The sequence below is a fragment of the Bufo gargarizans genome, chromosome 6 (assembly GCF_014858855.1).
Source record: "Bufo gargarizans isolate SCDJY-AF-19 chromosome 6, ASM1485885v1, whole genome shotgun sequence".
NCBI lineage: Eukaryota > Metazoa > Chordata > Amphibia > Anura > Bufonidae > Bufo > Bufo gargarizans.
In genome coordinates this window covers 23,763,163-23,783,691 of record NC_058085.1, presented here as the reverse complement: position 1 = coordinate 23,783,691, position 20,529 = coordinate 23,763,163, and the positions used below count along the sequence as shown (strand labels likewise).

At 44.6% G+C, this 20,529-nt stretch overlaps 1 protein-coding gene across 1 annotated transcript in view; it reads left to right on the top strand.

Moving 5' to 3' along the window:
• The window catches only part of LOC122940412 (zinc finger protein 260-like), a 127,413-nt gene that overhangs the window by 43,466 nt on the left and 63,418 nt on the right, over window positions 1–20,529 (top strand). The gene's annotated exons all lie outside the window — the stretch shown is intronic.

Here is a 20,529-nt window from a genome sequence, read left to right as displayed (position 1 = left end):
ATGCCACTGCCACAGAGGCCCCCTAGAAATGGAAGATGGGTTACTGTGGGTTCAGGTAGACTAAGAGTTGTGGATAGAAGGCATGTCCCACAGTCTGTGGCTCTCCATAATTCATTTGCAGCACTTTCATAGTGCTAGAGCAACATGGAGGATGGCTCAAGCACAGTGGGTGAGAAACAATAATCTCCCATGCCTAAAGTATGTAAGCCTGCAGCCAAAGACAAAAAGGAGAAGGTGAGGATTGATAGTAAGCAGCTGTTGGTGGGAGATTCCATCATAAGAGGTGTGAAGTTTGAGGAGAATGGTGTTGTGAGATGTCTCCCTGGGGCTACCGCTAGCAGGGATAGACGACGGATCCTAAATATTGTTAGGCAAGCAAAGCAGGAAAGGTAGGTGGATGTTATTCTCCATCTTGGGACAAATGATCTGGCTTGCAATGAGGTTTCAAAGGTGAAAGAAGCTTTTCATACACTTGGAAAGGATATACAGGAGGTTGCATCAACTGTTTCATTCTCTGCAGTTTTGCCTGTGCAGAACCTTCAGCATGACAGGAAGATGCGCATTAAGGAATTCAATGTATGGCTTAGTGAATGGTGTCTGAACCAAGGGTTTGGCTTTGTGTCTCATGTTAGCTCTTGTTGGAATGGAAAAGAACTGTACAAGAAAGATGGTTTGCATCTTTCTCTCAAGGGAACGAATGTCCTCGGTGAACAGTTCCAAGTATTTGCTAAGAAGCATTTAAACTAGGAAAGGGGGGCAAAAGAGTGATAATCCAGCAGTCCAACTGCCCCCGGAACAATGCAAGAAGAAGCCAGTAGCACAAAGGTTAAGAAATGACAAGCTCAGAGTCTTGTCTACAAATGCTCGCAGTCTAGGGAATAAGATCAATGAACTTGAGGCTATAATGGCATCTGAGAATATAGATGTAGTGTCTGTTACTGAGACGTGGTTCAAGGGGAGTAATGACTGGGATATATCAATACCAGGGTTCTCTCTATACAGGAAAGACAGAGAAGGCAAGAAGGGGGGAGTGGTGGCCCTGTATGTGAAAGATAGCTTAAAATCTAATTTGATACAAGTTAGCGAGAACAATTTAGAGTCAGTTTGGGTTACCTTGCAGCTTGATAATCATAAGGTAACTCATGTAGGTGTGATATATAGACCACCTAGCCAAGTCAAAGAATTAGATGATCTACTAGTTGAGGAAATAGCTAACATGACATTGAAGGGGGAAGTTATCATTATGGGAGACTTCAATCTTCCAGATGTAAACTGGAAAACCAAAATAGCTAGTTCTGCCAGGAGTACAGATATTCTAAATTCCCTACTGGGATTATCTCTACAGCAAGTGGAGGAGCCAACCCGGAAGGAGGCCATTTTAGATTTAGTATTCACAAATGGGAATTTGGTATCTGATATTACTGTAGGGTAAAGCTTGGGATCTAGTGATCACCAGTCAGTGTGGTTTACTATAAGTACAGTGACTGAGTCACACCACACAAAAACAAAAGTTTTAGATTTTAGAAAAACTGATTTTTGTAAAACTAGATTAGTGGTATACGAGTCCCTATCAGATTGGAACAGTTTCAATGGAGTCCAGGAGAAATGGGACTACTTAAAAGTGGCACTATTGAAGGCAACAGAAAATTGCATTAGGCTTGTCAGTAAAAGCAAAAAAAGGAAGAGACCACTGTGGTACTCAGCAGAAGTGGCCAAAATTATTAAAAACAAAAAGATAGCATTTAGGAATTATAAAAAAAAAAACGAGGATGACAGGCAAATTTATAAGATTAGGCAGAGAGAGGCCAAACAAGTTATAAGAGCTTCTAAAGCACAGGCAGAAGATAAATTAGCTCAGTCAGGGAAAAAAGGCAATAAGGCATTCTTCAGATACATAAATGAAAAAAGGAAACTAAAACAAGGAATTACCAAATTAAAAACTAAAGAAGGAAGGTATATGGAAGAAGATAAAGAACTAGCTGACTGCCTCAATGAATACTTCTGTTCAGTTTTTACAAAGGAAAATGAAGGAGAAGGACCTTAGTTAGGAAAGAAGACTAATGAATCTTTTGAAGCATGTGTCTTTACAGAGGAAGAGGTTCTAAGTCAACTGTCTAAAATTAATACAAATAAGTCACAGGGGCCTGATGGGATACACCCAAAGCTATTAAAAGAGCTCAGCGGTGAACTAGCAAAACCATTAACAGATTTATTTAACCAATCACTGGCAACAGGAGTCGTCCCAGAAGATTGGAAATTAGCAAATGTTGTGCCCATTCACAAGAAAGGTAGTAGGGAGGAATCGGGCAACTATAGGCCAGTAAGCCTGACATCAATAGTTAGGAAATTAATGGAAACCATACTTAAGGAGAGGATTGTGGACCATCTAAAATCCCATGGATTGAAAGATGAAAAACAACATGGGTTTACTTCAGGGAGATCATGTCAAACTAATCTTATTGATTTTTTTGATTGGGTGACTAAAATAATAGATGGAGGAGGTGCAGTAGACATCGCTTATCTAGACTTTAGTAAGGCTTTTGATACTGTCCCACATAGAAGGCTTATCAATAAAGTGCAGTCATTGGGCTTGGACTCCCATATTGTTGAATGGATTAGGCAGTGGCTGAGGGACAGACAACAGAGGGTTGTAGTCAATGGAGTATATTCAGACCAAGGTCTTGTTACCAGTGGGGTACCTCAGGGATCTGTTCTGGGACCCATATTGTTTAATATCTTTATCAGCGAAATTGCAGAAGGCCTCAATGGTAAGGTGTGTCTTTTTGCTGATGACACAAAGGTTTGTAACAGGGTTGATGTTCCTGGAGGAATACACCAAATGGAAAAGGACTTAGGAAAACTAGAGGAATGGTCAAAAATCTGGCAACTAAAATTTAATGTTGATAAGTGCAAGATAAATCACCTGGGGCGTAAAAACCCAAGAGCAGAATATAAAATCAGTGATACAGTCCTAACCTCAGTATCTGAGGAAAGGGATTTAGGGATCATTATTTTAGAAGACTTAAAGGTAGGCAGACAATGTCACAGAGCAGCAGGAAATGCTAGCAGAATGCTTGGGTGTATAGCAAGAGGAATTACCAGTAGATAATTTGGCTTGCAATAGATATTGTGCGCAGTACTGGAGACCATATCTCCAGAAGAATATTGATACTTTGGAGAGAGTTCAGAGAAGAGCTACTAAACTACTACATGGATTGCAGGATAAAACTTACCAGGAAAGATTAAAGGACCTTAACATGTATAGCTTGGAAGAAAGACGAGACAGAGGGGATATGATAGAAACTTTTAAATACATAAAGGGAATCAACAAGGTAAAGGAGGAGAGCATATTTAAAAGAAGAAAAACTGCTACAAGAGGACATAGTTTTAAATTAGAGGGGCAAAGGTTTAAAAGTAATATCAGGACGTATTACTTTACTGAGAGAGTAGTGGATGCATTGAATAGCCTTCCTGCAGAAGTGGTAGCTGCAAATACAGTGAAGGAGTTTAAGCATGCATGGGATAGGCATAAGGCCATCCTTCATATAAGATAGGGCCAGGGGCTATTCATAGTATTCAGTATATTGGGCAGACTAGATGGGCCAAATGGTTCTTATCTGCCGACGCATTCTATGTTTCTATGAGATGAAATTTCAGAATTTCTATTTTTTGTAACCTTGTCTCATAAAAATGTAATATAGAGCAACCAAAAATCATATGTACCCTAAAAATAGTCCCAACAAAACCGCCACCTTATCCCGTAGTTTCCAAAATGGGGTCACTTTTAGGGAGTTTCTACTCCAGGGGTGCATCAGGGGGGTTGAAACAGGACACGGTATAAATAAACCGGTCCATAAAAATCAGCCCTCCAAAAACCACACGGCGCTCCTTTCCCTCTACGCCCCGCCGTGTGGCCATACAGTAGTGTATGACCACATATGGGGTGTTTCTGTAAACGGCACAGTCAGGGCAATAAAGATACAGTCTTGTTTGGCTGTTATCCCTTGCTTTGTTAGTGGAAAAAATTGGTTCAAATTGAAAATTTGCCAGAAAATGTAAATCCTAAAATTTTATCTCCATTTGCCATTAACTCTTGTGGAACACCTAAAGGGTTAATGACATTTGTAAAATCAGTTTTGAATACCTTGAGGGGTGTCTAGAATGGGGTAATTTTTGGATGGTTTCTATTATGTAAGCCTCTCAAAGTGACTTTAGACCTGAACTGGTCCCTAAAAATTGGGTTTTTGAAAATTTCAGAAAAATTTCAAGATTTGCTTCTAAACTTCTAAGCCTTGTAACATCCCCAAAAAATAAAATATCATGCCCAAAATGATCCAAACATGAAGTAGACATATGGGGAATGTAAATTAATAACTATTTTTGGAGGTATTACTATGTATTATAGAAGTAGAGAAATTGAAACTTGCACTTTTTTACACATTTTTGCTAAATTTTGTATTTTTTTTTATAAAAAAAAATGTTTTACTTCATTTTACCAGTTTCATGAAGTACAATATGTGACAAAAAAACAGTCTCAGAATGGCTTGGATAAGTCAAAGCGTTTTAAAGTTATCACCACTTAAAGGGACACTGGTCAGATTTGCAAAAAATTGCCTGGTCCTTAAGGTGAAATAAGGCTGTGTCCCAAATGGGTTAAATATATCATTTATTCTTGCGCTGTTCTGTTGTCTCGATCCACGAATCCACACGTCTGTGTCTTGGTATTACGTTACATGCTACCTGGGTTGGTTTCTGACCTAATATAACTCTGTTAACAGACCGGGATTATTTCCAACGAGGAACTGGTGGCAGTCTACTGGGCTAGCAGGGCTCTGTCTCACTGGGGCAGTGAAAGGGCTCTCTTAGTCTGTCAGGGTTGTGAGCGAGTGTTGTGCCATGCTGGAGGTAGCATGGGCCACCCTCTCTCACTCCCTGTGCCCGTGTGGACAGGGGCTATCTGTGTAAGGCCTCATGCACACGACTGTTGTGTGCATCCGTGGCCGTTGTACCGTTTTTTTTTTTGGCGGACCCATTGAATTTCAATGGGTCAGTGGAAAAATCGGAAAATGCACCGTTTTGCAGCCGCATCCGTGATCCGTGTTTCCTGTCCGTCAAAAAAATACGACCTGTCCTATTTTTTTGACGGACAACGGTTCACGGACCCATTCAAGTCAATGGGTCCGTGAAAAAACACGGATGCACACAAGATTGGCATCCGTGTCCGTAGGCTACTTTTACACAGACGGATCCGCAGATCCGTCTGCATAAAAGCTTTTTCAGAGCTGAGTTTTCACTCCGACAGTATATTCTAACACAGAGGCGTTCCCATGGTGGACCCCCCTCCCCCCCTGTATTTAACACATTGGTGGCCAGTGCGGCCGGCCCCCCCTCCCTCCCCTGTAGTTAACACATTGGTGGCCAGTGCGGCTGGCCCCCCCTCCCTCCCCTATAGTTTACACATTGGTGGCCAGTGCGGCCGCCCCCCCCCCCTCCCTCCCCTGTAGTACTGTAGATTCATTAGTGGCCAGTGGGCCCCTCCCCTGTAGTACTGTAGATTCATTGGTGGCCAGTGGGCCCCCCCTCCCTCCCCTGTAGTACTGTAGATTCATTGGTGGCCAGTGGGCCCCCCCCCCCCTCCCCTGTAGTACTGTAGATTCATTGGTGGCCAGTGGCCCCCCTCCCCTGTAGTACTGTAGATTCATTGGTGGCCAGTGGGCCCCCCCCCTCCCTCCCCTGTAGTACTGTAGATTCATTGGTGGCCAGTGGGCCCCCCCCCCCTCCTAATTAAAATCTCCCCCTCCTATCATTGGTGGCAGCGGAGAGTACCGATCGGAGTCCCAGTTTAATCGCTGGAGCTCCGATCGGTAACCATGGCAACCAGGAAACTACTGCAGTCCCGGTTGCCATGGTTACTTAGCAATTTGTAGAAGCATTATACTTACCTGCGAGCTGCGATCTCTGGGTCCGGCTGGGAGCTCCTCCTACTGGTAAGTGACAGGTCTGTGTGGCGCATTGCAGTAGGAGGAGCTCCCGGCCGGTCACAGACATCGCAGCTCGCAGGTAAGTATAATGCTTCTACAAATTGCTAAGTAACCATGGCAACCGGGACTGCAGTAGCGTCCTGGTTGTCATGGTTACCGATCGGAGCCCCAGCGATTAAACTGGGACTCCGATTGGTACTCTCCGCTGCCACCAATGATAGGGGGGAGATTTTAATTAGGAGGGGGAGGGAGGGGAGAGGGCACTGGCCACCAATGAATCTACAGTACTACAGGGGAGGGAGGGGGGGGCCCACTGGCCACCAATGAATCTACAGTACTACAGGGGAGGGAGGGGGGGCCGGCCGCACTGGCCACCAATGTGTAAACTACAGGGGAGGGAGGGGGCGCCGGCCGCACTGGCCACCGATGTGTTAACTACAGGGGAGGGAGGGGGGCCGGCTGCACTGGCCACCAAGGTGTTAAATACAGGCGGGGGGGCAGTCATGTACACAGTTCTTTGAGTATATTCTAACCTGAGGGGGCCCTGTCAGGAATATTCTTTACGTTCCCCCTTATTTATACCCCTGGTATAAGACTTCAGTATTCAGCTTGATTTGGTTCTTAATCTGACGCCAGAGAGAGCGACAATGACAAGACACTTCTGTGCAGTTCAAAATCACTCTGCATCTTTATTGATCTCATGAGACATATATAGTCCTAAATGACATGATGTTTAAGTTAACCAGTAACACGCGTCTTAGTCAGCTACGCATTTCAGTTATCTTATCGTTTATTAGAGTCCAAGGCTATATATGAAATGTGAGCAAAAAGCACTTCTCAGTAGTTTTCCAATAACTTTGCCCCCTACGTGTTCCTGTGTGCGTGATCTATTAATGTATAGATAGTGATGGAATATAAGCTTATATAAAAAATAGGTTTTGGACTATAATAGAATCTATCAATCCCGTCTTAAAAACATCATTTACATATAATGTGTTTTTTTTTCATTTTGTTCCTTTCTAGTTTTTCCTTAGTTTGCTTGTAAGCCTTTAGGTATTCCATATACCCTTCAGGAGTATAATCCTCAGGCTTTGTTGAGGTTGTGTTTACCTCTTTTACCTCTACCGGAGTATAGAGGAATGTTGAGTGTACCCCTCTTTCGGCCACATTTTGACATATGGCAAGAAGGGAGGGCACACACTGTAGAGACACACTATTGCAGCGACCACGGCGAGTACCACTCCTAAGACATATCTTATTTGACCAAAGTTAGGTATCCAGCCAAAAGCCAGTCCCACCATCCTTGGTCAACATCTTGTTTTATATGTTTTATTATCTCTTCTAATTGGCCTATTTTATCTTTTATTCCACGGGAGTGATCGGATAAATTGAAACAACACATCCCTGCGAACGCTGAGCATCCTACACCATGTTGAAGCAATAGTCAATAGTTGCCCTATTCTGCAAGATAGCTTTTTAATATGATTGTATATCCAGCAGCATATCTTGCAGAACTGCACTAGTGACAGCTATCTGTTTTACCATAAAACAGGCAAGTTTTGATATTGTCCTGTGGTTATATATGGCCAACCCTGGTACCCTTATCATAGATACCCCTTAACTGATGTATTCTGCTCTAGAGAGGAGATTCACATTATAATCACAATTTTCCGGTAGCTGTTGGGAAGTGTCTCTCGTGTGTCGCATCTACATTGCTGGGACTAGTGGTATCATTGCTAATGTCAACCTAGCTATTGTACAGGGTCCCTCTGTAATATTGGCCGGTATGTCAGGGCCGTCTTTACCAAGGGGCAAAAGGGGCAGCTGCCCCGGGCCCAGTTGCTTCTGGGGGGCCCAAGGCAGCTGCCTCTTGAGCCCTGCTAGCTACTGCCCTGGGTGTCAAGCTGTCTGTGTACTTTAACGTTGTGATCTAGGACCTTAATGACATCATCACCATGTGACCAGTGACCTAGCAATTACTGGTCACATGGCTATGAGGTCATCACAGGTCCTAGCAGGAGTGTTGCAGAAGTTAACTGTGGAGCTTTTTTGTGCGAAGATTACATCAGAAAAAGGTGACAGGGGCTGTTATGTTAATATACTGTAAACTACTGTATAGTGGGGTGCTGTATATTGTGTGGGGGCCTGTATACTGTGGGGTGCTGTATATTGTGTGGTGGGCTGTATACTGTGTTGGGGCCTGTATACTGTGTGGTGGGCTGTATACTGTGTGGTGGGCTGTATACTGTGTGGGGGCCTGTATACTATGTGGTGGGCTGTATACTGTGTGGTGGTCTGTATACTGTGTGGTGGGCTTTATACTGTGTGGGGGGCTGTATACTGTGTGGGGGTCTGTATACTGTGGTGGGGGGGCTGTATACTGTGGTGGGCTGTATACTGTGTGGTGGGGCTTTATACTGTGTGGAGGGGCTGTATACTATGTGGGGGGCTGTATACTGTGTGGGGGTCTGTATAGTGTGGGGGTCTGTATATTGTGAAGTGCTATACTGCTGTACTGTATACTGTGGGGGTCTGTATACTGTGGGTATAGTGTGGAGTGCTATACTGCTGTACTGTATAGTGTGGGGGGCTGTATTGTGTATAGTTTGTGGTGCTGTATACAGTGAGGTGTTGTATACTGTGGGCTGATATACTGCTCTACTATATACCGTGGGGTACTGTGTAGTGTGGGGTGCTATACTGCATACTGTGTGGTGCTGTATACTATAGGTGCTATACTGCATACTGTGTGGTGCTGTATACTATAGGGTGCTATACTGCATACTGTGGGGTGCTGGGGTGCACTGTAACACTAGGGTGAGCCGAGCCCTGGTCTCCTTCCTGCAGAGTGGTGCCCACTTCCAGCCTGAGCCCAGCTGCCCAGAGCACTGATCCTGAGCTGCTGGAGTCTTCAGTACTGGAAGTATTTACAGTCATTCACTGTACTCTACCAGATGTGTGTGTTGTGGTGGAGGGCGTGATTGCCTGCTAAGGTGTGGGAAGGCGGGATCCAGGGGGCCCAAGTAAATTTTTGCCCAGGGTCCAATCAATATTAAAGACGGCCCTGCGGTATGTACGTGTAACTAGAATTTCCACAGGCCAATACCCATCCTGTTGGTAGAGGTACATGTTTGTCTAGGGATGGTACTGTTTTTGTAATATTGCATTGCATATCTTTTTCTGATACTATCTTTTTACAGTTACCTAGATCTCTATCACAAATATTTGGCTTAGTCTTGTTCTGCATTTTTTGCTTGTATGCAGGGAGGCAATAGTGTCTCATCACAGGTGAAATTATAACATATTTCTGCCGCTGTAACAAGACCTGTGATTATTTTTATCATATTACTTTGTAGAGTCTTATATGTAGGACAGTTATAGCAAGCATGATAAGGATTTACATATCCATATTTAACATCATGACCCTCCAAATCTGTGTTATTCCATTGGGAACGTAGGAGCCCCGTCCATACATCTACTGGGGTGGGGACTGCTACCAGACATGTCTCCAAAATGTTAGATGTAGATAAAGTAGTTTGGAGACAGAAATCAGTTAAGTTCAGAGTTTTGGCCAGGTACAGCCATAAGTTCTCCTTTGTCTTCCACAGATTGTCTTCCCCCCTGCATTCTCCTTTGTCTTCAGGTATGTCTGTCTGTTCCACAGCCGTGGGACAGTAAGTAGGAGACACAAAATTGCAATTATTAAGGCACTGCTTCTCAGCCATCTCGAGGAATTTCCTGACTACGTCATCTCGTTGGGGGTCAAGGCTGTCTGCCTCCATTAGTACCCCTTCTGTATCTTCTTCGAGGTCAAGGCTGTCTGCCTCCGTTAGTACCCCTTCTGTATCTTCTTCGAGGTTAAGGCTGTCTGCCTCCGTTAGTACCTCTGGGCCTCGTTGGAGGTCAGGGCTGTCTGCCCCCGTTAGTACCTCTCGTCCTTCTTCAAGGCCAAGGCTGTCTGCCTCCGTTCCTGCCTCCTCTCTTTCTCTCACAAGCTTCACTCGGGTGGCATGGATCCAAGTTGGAGATTGTTCAGTCAGCACAGCTGTTCTGGTTGCTGCAACCACGGTAGTAGGTGGGCCATATACAAAATCACCTTGAGCTCTTCCTTTCTTCAGTGTTTTGACCACCACCTCGTCCCCCACCCTGTATGGGTGGGTGAGTTCCTGTGGAAAAGAGGGACACTTACAAGCAACTTTGTCCTCAGTTAAGTACCAGTATCAATTTGGCGACATAGTTCTCCCTTATTAAATCAAGGTCTCCTTCCTGCACTATCATTGGGCCCAAAGGGGTGGGGAAAGGCCTCCCCATGAGTATCTCAATGCTGTTATGTCCTACTCCGTGGAAATGTGCTATTAAGATGGAAGCACTGTGTTGGGGGAATGCATAACTTCCCCTCTTCGCAGACTAATCCTATCTTAGGATTTTTCTGCAATACTGGATAACACCAGTCTTGCTGTTCCTGTTCAGTGGCATACCACTGAAGATCAGTAAGTATTTGCAACATCTCAGGGATTGGAGGTGCCAGACATGGCATCTCCCAATGGTTACACAAACCTGTGGGGTTGCATTTGGCCACTTGTTTCGCCACCTTATCTGTCAGCGCGCCACCTTATCTGCCAGCGCACCACCTTATCTGCCAGTGCATCGCCCTGTGAGACATGATCCTTACCATCTGCTGCCATGAATCCTCTCCTCTGCCAAATCATACCACGGTCCCACACTACCCCATGTGTGTACCTACTCTCAGTATAGATGGTGACAGGTCTATCAGTATGTAGAATACATGCCCTAGTGAGTGCCATGAGCTCAGCTGCCTGCTGTGTTGAGTGTGGATGTCCTTGAGTAGGCCCACAACATTACGAGTAGTGTGCAAAATGGTGCAATGTCACATTGTGAAAAGAGTTGCCAATTCTACCATCATAGCACAGGCTGCAAGAGAACGCAGACATGCCGGCATCCCTTGAACAGGGGTGGGCATTACCTTTGAGAAAAATACACAAGGACGCAACTTGCCTCAGTTTTCTCGTGTCAGTACACCCGCCATGGTTTTACAATTTTGGCGTGCAAACATGTGGAAGGGCATAATATAGTCAGGGAGGCCCAGCCCTAGACTCGACATGAGTGAACATTTCAGATAATCAAATGCATTGTACATTTCAGAAGACCATTTAATCAAATCTGGATTTTTGTCCAGAGTGGCTTGCCTCAAAACATTGTCATAGTAGGAGCAACCAGGAATCCATTGTCTACCGTTTATCATACCAAGGAAAGACAACATTTCTTTCTTGGTGTGCGGGGTGACCAAACCCGCAATAGACTGGACTCTTTCTGCGCTGATTCTCCTTTCATCTTTTGTGAGGACAAAGCCCAAGTATTCAACCTGCATTTTACACCATTGCATTTTCTCAAGTGTCACTTTGTGACCACATCCTGACGACCATTATAACAGTGATAAACCATCCTGAATGCTGGCCTCCGCTGACATGCTACACAGTAACAGATCATCGACATATTGCAGCAGCACAGAACCTTGGGGGGGGGGGGGGTCCCATGGTTTTAACGTGGCTTGGAGGACCATGCTGTACACTACAGGTGAATCAGCATATCCCTGGGGTCTGCACCAGGTCAGTTGACGTCTGTCAAAGGAAAAAGCAAAAAGTAGTCTGGTTATCTTATTAACTGGGATAGAGAAGAAAGCATTTTTCAGATCTATCACACTGAACCAAACAGCGTCTGCTGGAATGGCAGATAATAATTAAGTGACATCAGGTACAACAGGGGCTATAGGCACAATGATGTTGTTGATGGCCCTTAAATCCTGTACAAAGCGGGTAGTACCATCTGCCTTTGTCACTGGATTCACAGGCGTGCTGTAGGGTGAAATCCCCTCTTCCAGGATTCCCTTTTGTAGGAATTCTTCTATCATTGGTCTAAGTCCATCAAGTTTCTCTTTTTTTGACAGCGGGTATTGTTTCTGATATACTGAAATGACACCTGGTTTCACAGTAGCTGTGTAAAGTGTGCAATCTATGAATCCTGTGTCATATTCATTTGTGGACCATAATGCAGGATTAATGTTGTTAAAGGGATTCTGTCACCTCCCCTCAGCCAAAAAACGATTTAAAAGCAGCCATGCAGCACAGCTTACCTGGATTAAGCTGTGCTGTTTAATCTTGAAATCCGTCCAGCAGTTACTTTAAAAAACGACTTTGATCAATAAGGAAATGCGTCCTGAAGGTGCCCAGAGGGGCGTTTTTTTCTTCCTAGTGAGCTCATCACAGGTGAAATTATAACATATTTCTGCCGCTGTAACAAGACCTGTGATTATTTTTATCATATTACTTTGTAGAGTCTTATATGTAGGACAGTTATAGCAAGCATGATAAGGATTTACATATCCATATTTAACATCATGACCCTCCAAATCTGTGTTATTCCATTGGGAACGTAGGAGCCCCGTCCATACATCTACTGGGGTGGGGACTGCTACCAGACATGTCTCCAAAATGTTAGATGTAGATAAAGTAGTTTGGAGACAGAAATCAGTTAAGTTCAGAGTTTTGGCCAGGTACAGCCATAAGTTCTCCTTTGTCTTCCACAGATTGTCTTCCCCCCTGCATTCTCCTTTGTCTTCAGGTATGTCTGTCTGTTCCACAGCCGTGGGACAGTAAGTAGGAGACACAAAATTGCAATTATTAAGGCACTGCTTCTCAGCCATCTCGAGGAATTTCCTGACTACGTCATCTCGTTGGGGGTCAAGGCTGTCTGCCTCCATTAGTACCCCTTCTGTATCTTCTTCGAGGTCAAGGCTGTCTGCCTCCGTTAGTACCCCTTCTGTATCTTCTTCGAGGTTAAGGCTGTCTGCCTCCGTTAGTACCTCTGGGCCTCGTTGGAGGTCAGGGCTGTCTGCCCCCGTTAGTACCTCTCGTCCTTCTTCAAGGCCAAGGCTGTCTGCCTCCGTTCCTGCCTCCTCTCTTTCTCTCACAAGCTTCACTCGGGTGGCATGGATCCAAGTTGGAGATTGTTCAGTCAGCACAGCTGTTCTGGTTGCTGCAACCACGGTAGTAGGTGGGCCATATACAAAATCACCTTGAGCTCTTCCTTTCTTCAGTGTTTTGACCACCACCTCGTCCCCCACCCTGTATGGGTGGGTGAGTTCCTGTGGAAAAGAGGGACACTTACAAGCAACTTTGTCCTCAGTTAAGTACCAGTATCAATTTGGCGACATAGTTCTCCCTTATTAAATCAAGGTCTCCTTCCTGCACTATCATTGGGCCCAAAGGGGTGGGGAAAGGCCTCCCCATGAGTATCTCAATGCTGTTATGTCCTACTCCGTGGAAATGTGCTATTAAGATGGAAGCACTGTGTTGGGGGAATGCATAACTTCCCCTCTTCGCAGACTAATCCTATCTTAGGATTTTTCTGCAATACTGGATAACACCAGTCTTGCTGTTCCTGTTCAGTGGCATACCACTGAAGATCAGTAAGTATTTGCAACATCTCAGGGATTGGAGGTGCCAGACATGGCATCTCCCAATGGTTACACAAACCTGTGGGGTTGCATTTGGCCACTTGTTTCGCCACCTTATCTGTCAGCGCGCCACCTTATCTGCCAGCGCACCACCTTATCTGCCAGTGCATCGCCCTGTGAGACATGATCCTTACCATCTGCTGCCATGAATCCTCTCCTCTGCCAAATCATACCACGGTCCCACACTACCCCATGTGTGTACCTACTCTCAGTATAGATGGTGACAGGTCTATCAGTATGTAGAATACATGCCCTAGTGAGTGCCATGAGCTCAGCTGCCTGCTGTGTTGAGTGTGGATGTCCTTGAGTAGGCCCACAACATTACGAGTAGTGTGCAAAATGGTGCAATGTCACATTGTGAAAAGAGTTGCCAATTCTACCATCATAGCACAGGCTGCAAGAGAACGCAGACATGCCGGCATCCCTTGAACAGGGGTGGGCATTACCTTTGAGAAAAATACACAAGGACGCAACTTGCCTCAGTTTTCTCGTGTCAGTACACCCGCCATGGTTTTACAATTTTGGCGTGCAAACATGTGGAAGGGCATAATATAGTCAGGGAGGCCCAGCCCTAGACTCGACATGAGTGAACATTTCAGATAATCAAATGCATTGTACATTTCAGAAGACCATTTAATCAAATCTGGATTTTTGTCCAGAGTGGCTTGCCTCAAAACATTGTCATAGTAGGAGCAACCAGGAATCCATTGTCTACCGTTTATCATACCAAGGAAAGACAACATTTCTTTCTTGGTGTGCGGGGTGACCAAACCCGCAATAGACTGGACTCTTTCTGCGCTGATTCTCCTTTCATCTTTTGTGAGGACAAAGCCCAAGTATTCAACCTGCATTTTACACCATTGCATTTTCTCAAGTGTCACTTTGTGACCACATCCTGACGACCATTATAACAGTGATAAACCATCCTGAATGCTGGCCTCCGCTGACATGCTACACAGTAACAGATCATCGACATATTGCAGCAGCACAGAACCTTGGGGGGGGGGGGGGTCCCATGGTTTTAACGTGGCTTGGAGGACCATGCTGTACACTACAGGTGAATCAGCATATCCCTGGGGTCTGCACCAGGTCAGTTGACGTCTGTCAAAGGAAAAAGCAAAAAGTAGTCTGGTTATCTTATTAACTGGGATAGAGAAGAAAGCATTTTTCAGATCTATCACACTGAACCAAACAGCGTCTGCTGGAATGGCAGATAATAATTAAGTGACATCAGGTACAACAGGGGCTATAGGCACAATGATGTTGTTGATGGCCCTTAAATCCTGTACAAAGCGGGTAGTACCATCTGCCTTTGTCACTGGATTCACAGGCGTGCTGTAGGGTGAAATCCCCTCTTCCAGGATTCCCTTTTGTAGGAATTCTTCTATCATTGGTCTAAGTCCATCAAGTTTCTCTTTTTTTGACAGCGGGTATTGTTTCTGATATACTGAGATAACACCTGGTTTCACAGTAGCTGTGTAAAGTGTGCAATCTATGAATGCAGGATTAATGTTGTTAAGTTCTGGGTGGCCCCGTATGTTTGCGAGAATCAGTGGCCCTGGTGTAGAGATTGGAATGAGACCTGAGTGTACTCTTATGCCCTGATTCTTTGCTGATACCTGCAAGTCAAGCTTAATGAACAAATTCCTCCCTAACAGGCTGACTGGGCAATCTAGTATAATGCTAAATACATGATCTGTGATGTATTCCCTGTCCATGGTCTCGAGTGGTAGTGAGTCCGTTTTGAAAGGTTTTATCAAAACCCCATTAATTCACATAGAAGGCTCAGATTCTCTTTAGTCATCTAAGTCCACCCCTTTTGGTCGGACGCTGTGATCCTCCTTCTAACTGTCATTAGTATCCCAGCTCCCCATAAGAACAGAGCTCTCATGTTTAGCACAACACGTAACATATAACACATAACTCCAAACATTGAAACAAACAGATCGGACAATACAGACATGAACACACAAAGGGCCCATAAAAACTTTTCTTTGACTTCAATAAAAAAAATTTACAGCTTGATCAATGCTGTTGGCACCAATAAAAACCAAAAACTTCCAAGAAAAATAAAATAACATTCTCAATGCGCATATTATATGAGAACAAATACCATACTCCATACACATTCACATTTTCATGTACTCAGTTTGACAAACAGCTCATAACCTCACCCTCATACATAAAAACTGAATTGCACACACAGCTCTGCTAAAAACATCTTAGTCTTCATACATTTTCAACTCCTCTACAACTCAAAGCCACACCCATTCACATCCACTGAATCATGTATTCCAACCTATTCACACAATTTCTTTGTTTCATTTCAAAACTTTCAGCACAGACAAACACAGCTTTCCTGGAAACAGATAACCACACCCAGCTTATAAGAAGACAATATACATGTTATAATCATACAGTCATTTTGTTAAACGCAAATCATCTTATATGCCAGGTGGTCTTAGTTAGTGTTTGCACATATATAATAATTGTTGTTAAAAGCTGGATTGTTACACATATAACATTACTTTTTCTGCATAATTCCATATCCCATGAAGGGTCAGGTTCAAAATACGGCCAGGCGGCAGTGTCGCCTAAGCATAGACCCTTGACCATGTCCATGTGATATATGCTATTGTCTCCTTCCCTGGGAAAGGGGTCTACCGCTTCCATTGCCTCTGTCCACCCTGCCAAATTATCTACCCATGGGTTAACAAGGTAATACTTTGTAGCACTGACTCAGGTAACATATTGTTTACATGTTTCTCCTGGTTCTGGTTTAGGGTATTCTGTCTTAGATTTTTTGACTACCCATTATCAAAACTTATTTTCTTACAAAAAGAATTCAAAACAGTAATAGCAAATACAAAACAGAATGTTAGTCTTGGGACGACAGCTGTACACTTATGAACCAGCCTGTCACTTCCCCTTATATAACTGTGTTAGACAAAACAACTTATCATGCAAAACTTCTACAATGATCAAACAGCTTATCATACAAAACGTCTACAATTATCAAACAACTTATCATACAAAACGTCTACAATTATCAAACAACTTATCATACAAAACTTCTACAATTATCAAACAACTTATCATACAAAACTTCTACAATTATCAAACAACTTATCATACAAAACTTCTACAATTATCAAACAACTTTTCATGCAAAACTTCTACAATTATCTTATTAAGAATCAAATCAAGCTGTAAAACCTTCTGTTCCCTGAACAGATCTTTTACGGGGCTCCCTGAGCCCTCTGAAGTGCACTTTTCCTGTTACTGGACTTCCCTGAGTCCTAAAGCAGAAACTCCCTGAGTTATGCTTTCTGTATCCCTGATACAGTACTTCACCTGAAGTCTATCTAAGGGTCCCTTATGTACTTACTTGAATTGAGATGTGGCCAGTGCCCCCGGAATGGCCAGAGGACAGGTGCCTGCCTCTTCTTACCAGACCTGAGGATGACCTTCCCTATCCCGGACAAGAACCCCCAAGTTGTAAAGAATATTCTTTACGTTCCCCCTGATTTATACCCCTGGTATAAGACTTCAGTATTCAGCTTGATTTGGTTCTTAATCTGACGCCAGAGAGAGCGACAATGACAAGACACTTCTGTGCAGTTCACAGTCACTCTGCGTCTTTATTGATCTCATGAGACATATATAGTCCTGAATGACATGATGTTTAAGTTAACCAGTAACACGCGTCTTAGTCAGCTACGCATTTCAGTTATCTTATCGTTTATTAGAGTCCAAGGCTATATATGAAATGTGAGCAAAAAGCACTTCTCAGTAGTTTTCCAAGAACTTTGCCCCCTACGTGTTCCTGTGCGCGTGATCTATTAATGTATAGATAGTGATGGCATATAAGCTTATATATAAAAATAGGCTTTGGACTGTAATAGAATCTATCAGTTCCCATCACCATGGGAACGCCTCTGTGTTAGAATATACTGTAGGATCTGAGTTTCACGATCTAACTCAAATCCGACAGTATATCCGACAGTATATTCTAACATAGAGGCGTTCCCATGGTGATGAGGACGCTTCAAGTTAAAATATACCATCGGATTGGAGAACACTCCGATCCGATGGTTTAAAAGGGACTCCTGACTTTATATTGAAAGTCAATGGGGGACGGATCCGTTTGAAATGGCACCATATTGTGTCAACGTCAAACGGATCCGTCCCCATTGACTTGCATTGTAATTCAGGACGGATCCGTTTGGCTCCGCACGGCCAGGCGGACACCAAAATGACTTTTTTTAATGTCCGTGGATCCTCCAAAAATCAAGGAAGACCCACGGCCAAAAAAACGGTCACGGATCACGGACCTACGGACCCCGTTTTTGCGGACCTTAAAAAAAAAACGGTCGTGTGCATGAGGCCTAAAACAGTTCCAAGCTGACCTTACATACTAGCAAGGATGGCGTAACATCAAGTCTTTGTAACCAGTGCCGAAACAGCACCGCGTGATCCCGACGTACAGTGATGTAGAAATTCCACGGCACATCCAAGGCGTAAAATAAATATGAAGGCTTTATTCACCAGACACGCAACGTTTCGATCTGCTTCCTGGGATCTTTCTCAAGCAGTGACAAAACATAGTGGTGCAATGTGCATATTTATACAGGCTCACATAATCAATCATTGATTGTCCTAATTAATCCAATAAATTATCCAAAATATCAAGATGACATTTATAGCATACTGTTCCCACACTACATCGTCAAATCAAGTGACAGAGTGCCATAATCGGACATTTACAAGCAACCAGTAATCATAAATTCATATATTCGTAAGTAATTAGCATAATTATAATCAAATTCATCTGTGCAGTGATCAACTTCAAATACCTTAGTGCAGGTATATAATAAAAATTTCAAGCGAGGAAGGTCCTAAAGAAAGTGGGGGATGTGGTCCACGTGGATGTCGGCGTATTCATTTCCTTAGTGCGCATGTCACAGGACCTGTTGAAACTTTCCGATCACGTGATCGGGACTCCGGTATCACCTGGCTTCATTGTTGGTCTCGCGTGAGTGCACAGTGTGGTCTGTGTTGCGTTCCACCGCAATCGAGGCATGGATCGCAAGCCCCACCATAGAGATCCAGAAGCCAATTGCGTTCTGTACACATTATGCATGTGAGTCGCGAACTCCGGCATAACCACTGTGAGGGCGCACATATCTGGCCATAACCACTGTGAGGGCGCACATATCTGGCCATAACCACTGTGAGGGCGCACATATCTGGCCATAACCACTGTGAGGGCGCAAATATCTGGCCATAACCACTGTGAGGGGGCACATATCTGGCCATAACCACTGTGAGGGGGCACATATCTGGCCATAACCACTGTGAGGGCGCACATATCTGGCCATAACCACTGTGAGGGCGCACATATCTGGCCATAACCACTGTGAGGGCGCAAATATCTGGCCATAACCACTGTGAGGGCGCAAATATCTGGCCATAACCACTGTGAGGGGGCACATATCTGGCCATAACCACTGTGAGGGGGCACATATCTGGCCATAACCACTGTGAGGGGGCACATATCTGGCCATAACCACTGTGAGGGCGCACATATCTGGCCATAACCACTGTGAGGGCGCAAATATCTGGCCATAACCACTGTGAGGGGGCACATATCTGGCCATAACCACTGTGAGGGGGCACATATCTGGCCATAACCACTGTGAGGGCGCACATATCTGGCCATAACCACTGTGAGGGCGCACATATCTGGCCATAACCACTGTGAGGGCGCAAATATCTGGCCATAACCACTGTGAGGGGGCACATATCTGGCCATAACCACTGTGAGGGGGCACATATCTGGCCATAACCACTGTGAGGGGGCACATATCTGGCCATAACCACTGTGAGGGGGCACATATCTGGCCATAACCACTGTGAGGGCGCACATATCAGGGCATAACCACTGTGAGGGGGCACATATCTGGCCATAACCACTGTGAGGGGGCACATATCTGGCCATAACCACTGTGAGAGGGCACATATCTGGGCATATCTACTGTGAGGGGGCACATATCTGGGCATATCTACTGTGAGGGGGCACATATCTGGCCATAACTACTGTGAGGGGGCACATATCTGGCCATAACCACTGTGAGGGCGCACATATCTGGCCATAACTACTGTGAGGGGGCACATATCTGGCCATAACCACTGTGAGGGGGCACATATCTGGCCATAACTACTGTGAGGGGGCACATATCTGGCCATAACCACTGTGAGGGGGCACATATCTGGCCATAACCACTGTAAGGGCGCACATATCTGGCCATAACCACTGTAAGGGCGCACATATCTGGCCATAACCACTGTGAGGGGGCACATATCTGGCCATAACCACTGTGAGGGGCACATATCTGGCCATAACTACTGTGAGGGGCACATATCTGGCCATAACCACTGTGAGGGGGCACATATCTGGCCATAACCACTGTGAGGGGCACATATCTGGCCATAACCACTGTGAGGGGGCACATATCTGGCCATAACCACTGTGAGGGGCACATATCTGGCCATAACTACTGTGAGGTAGAACATCTCCTGAGAACACACAGAGCCTCGATACCAGCAGAATTCAGCGCCGGCTCTGCTACATGGACATGACAAAGACTCAGCTGTAGTAACTGAACATTACACATACACAGCTCTGCTACATGGACATGACAAAGACTCAGCTGTAGTAACTGAACATTACACATACACAGCTTTGCTACATGGACATGACAAAGACTCAGCTGTAGTAACTGAACATTACACATACACAGCTCTGCTACATGGACATGACAGAGACTCCGCTGTAGTAACTGAACATTACACATACACAGCTCTGCTACATGGACATGACAGAGACTCAGCTGTAGTAACTGAACATTACACATACACAGCTCTGCTACATGGACATGACAGAGACTCAGCTGTAGTAACTGAACATTACACATACACAGCTCTGCTACATGGACATGACAGAGACTCCGC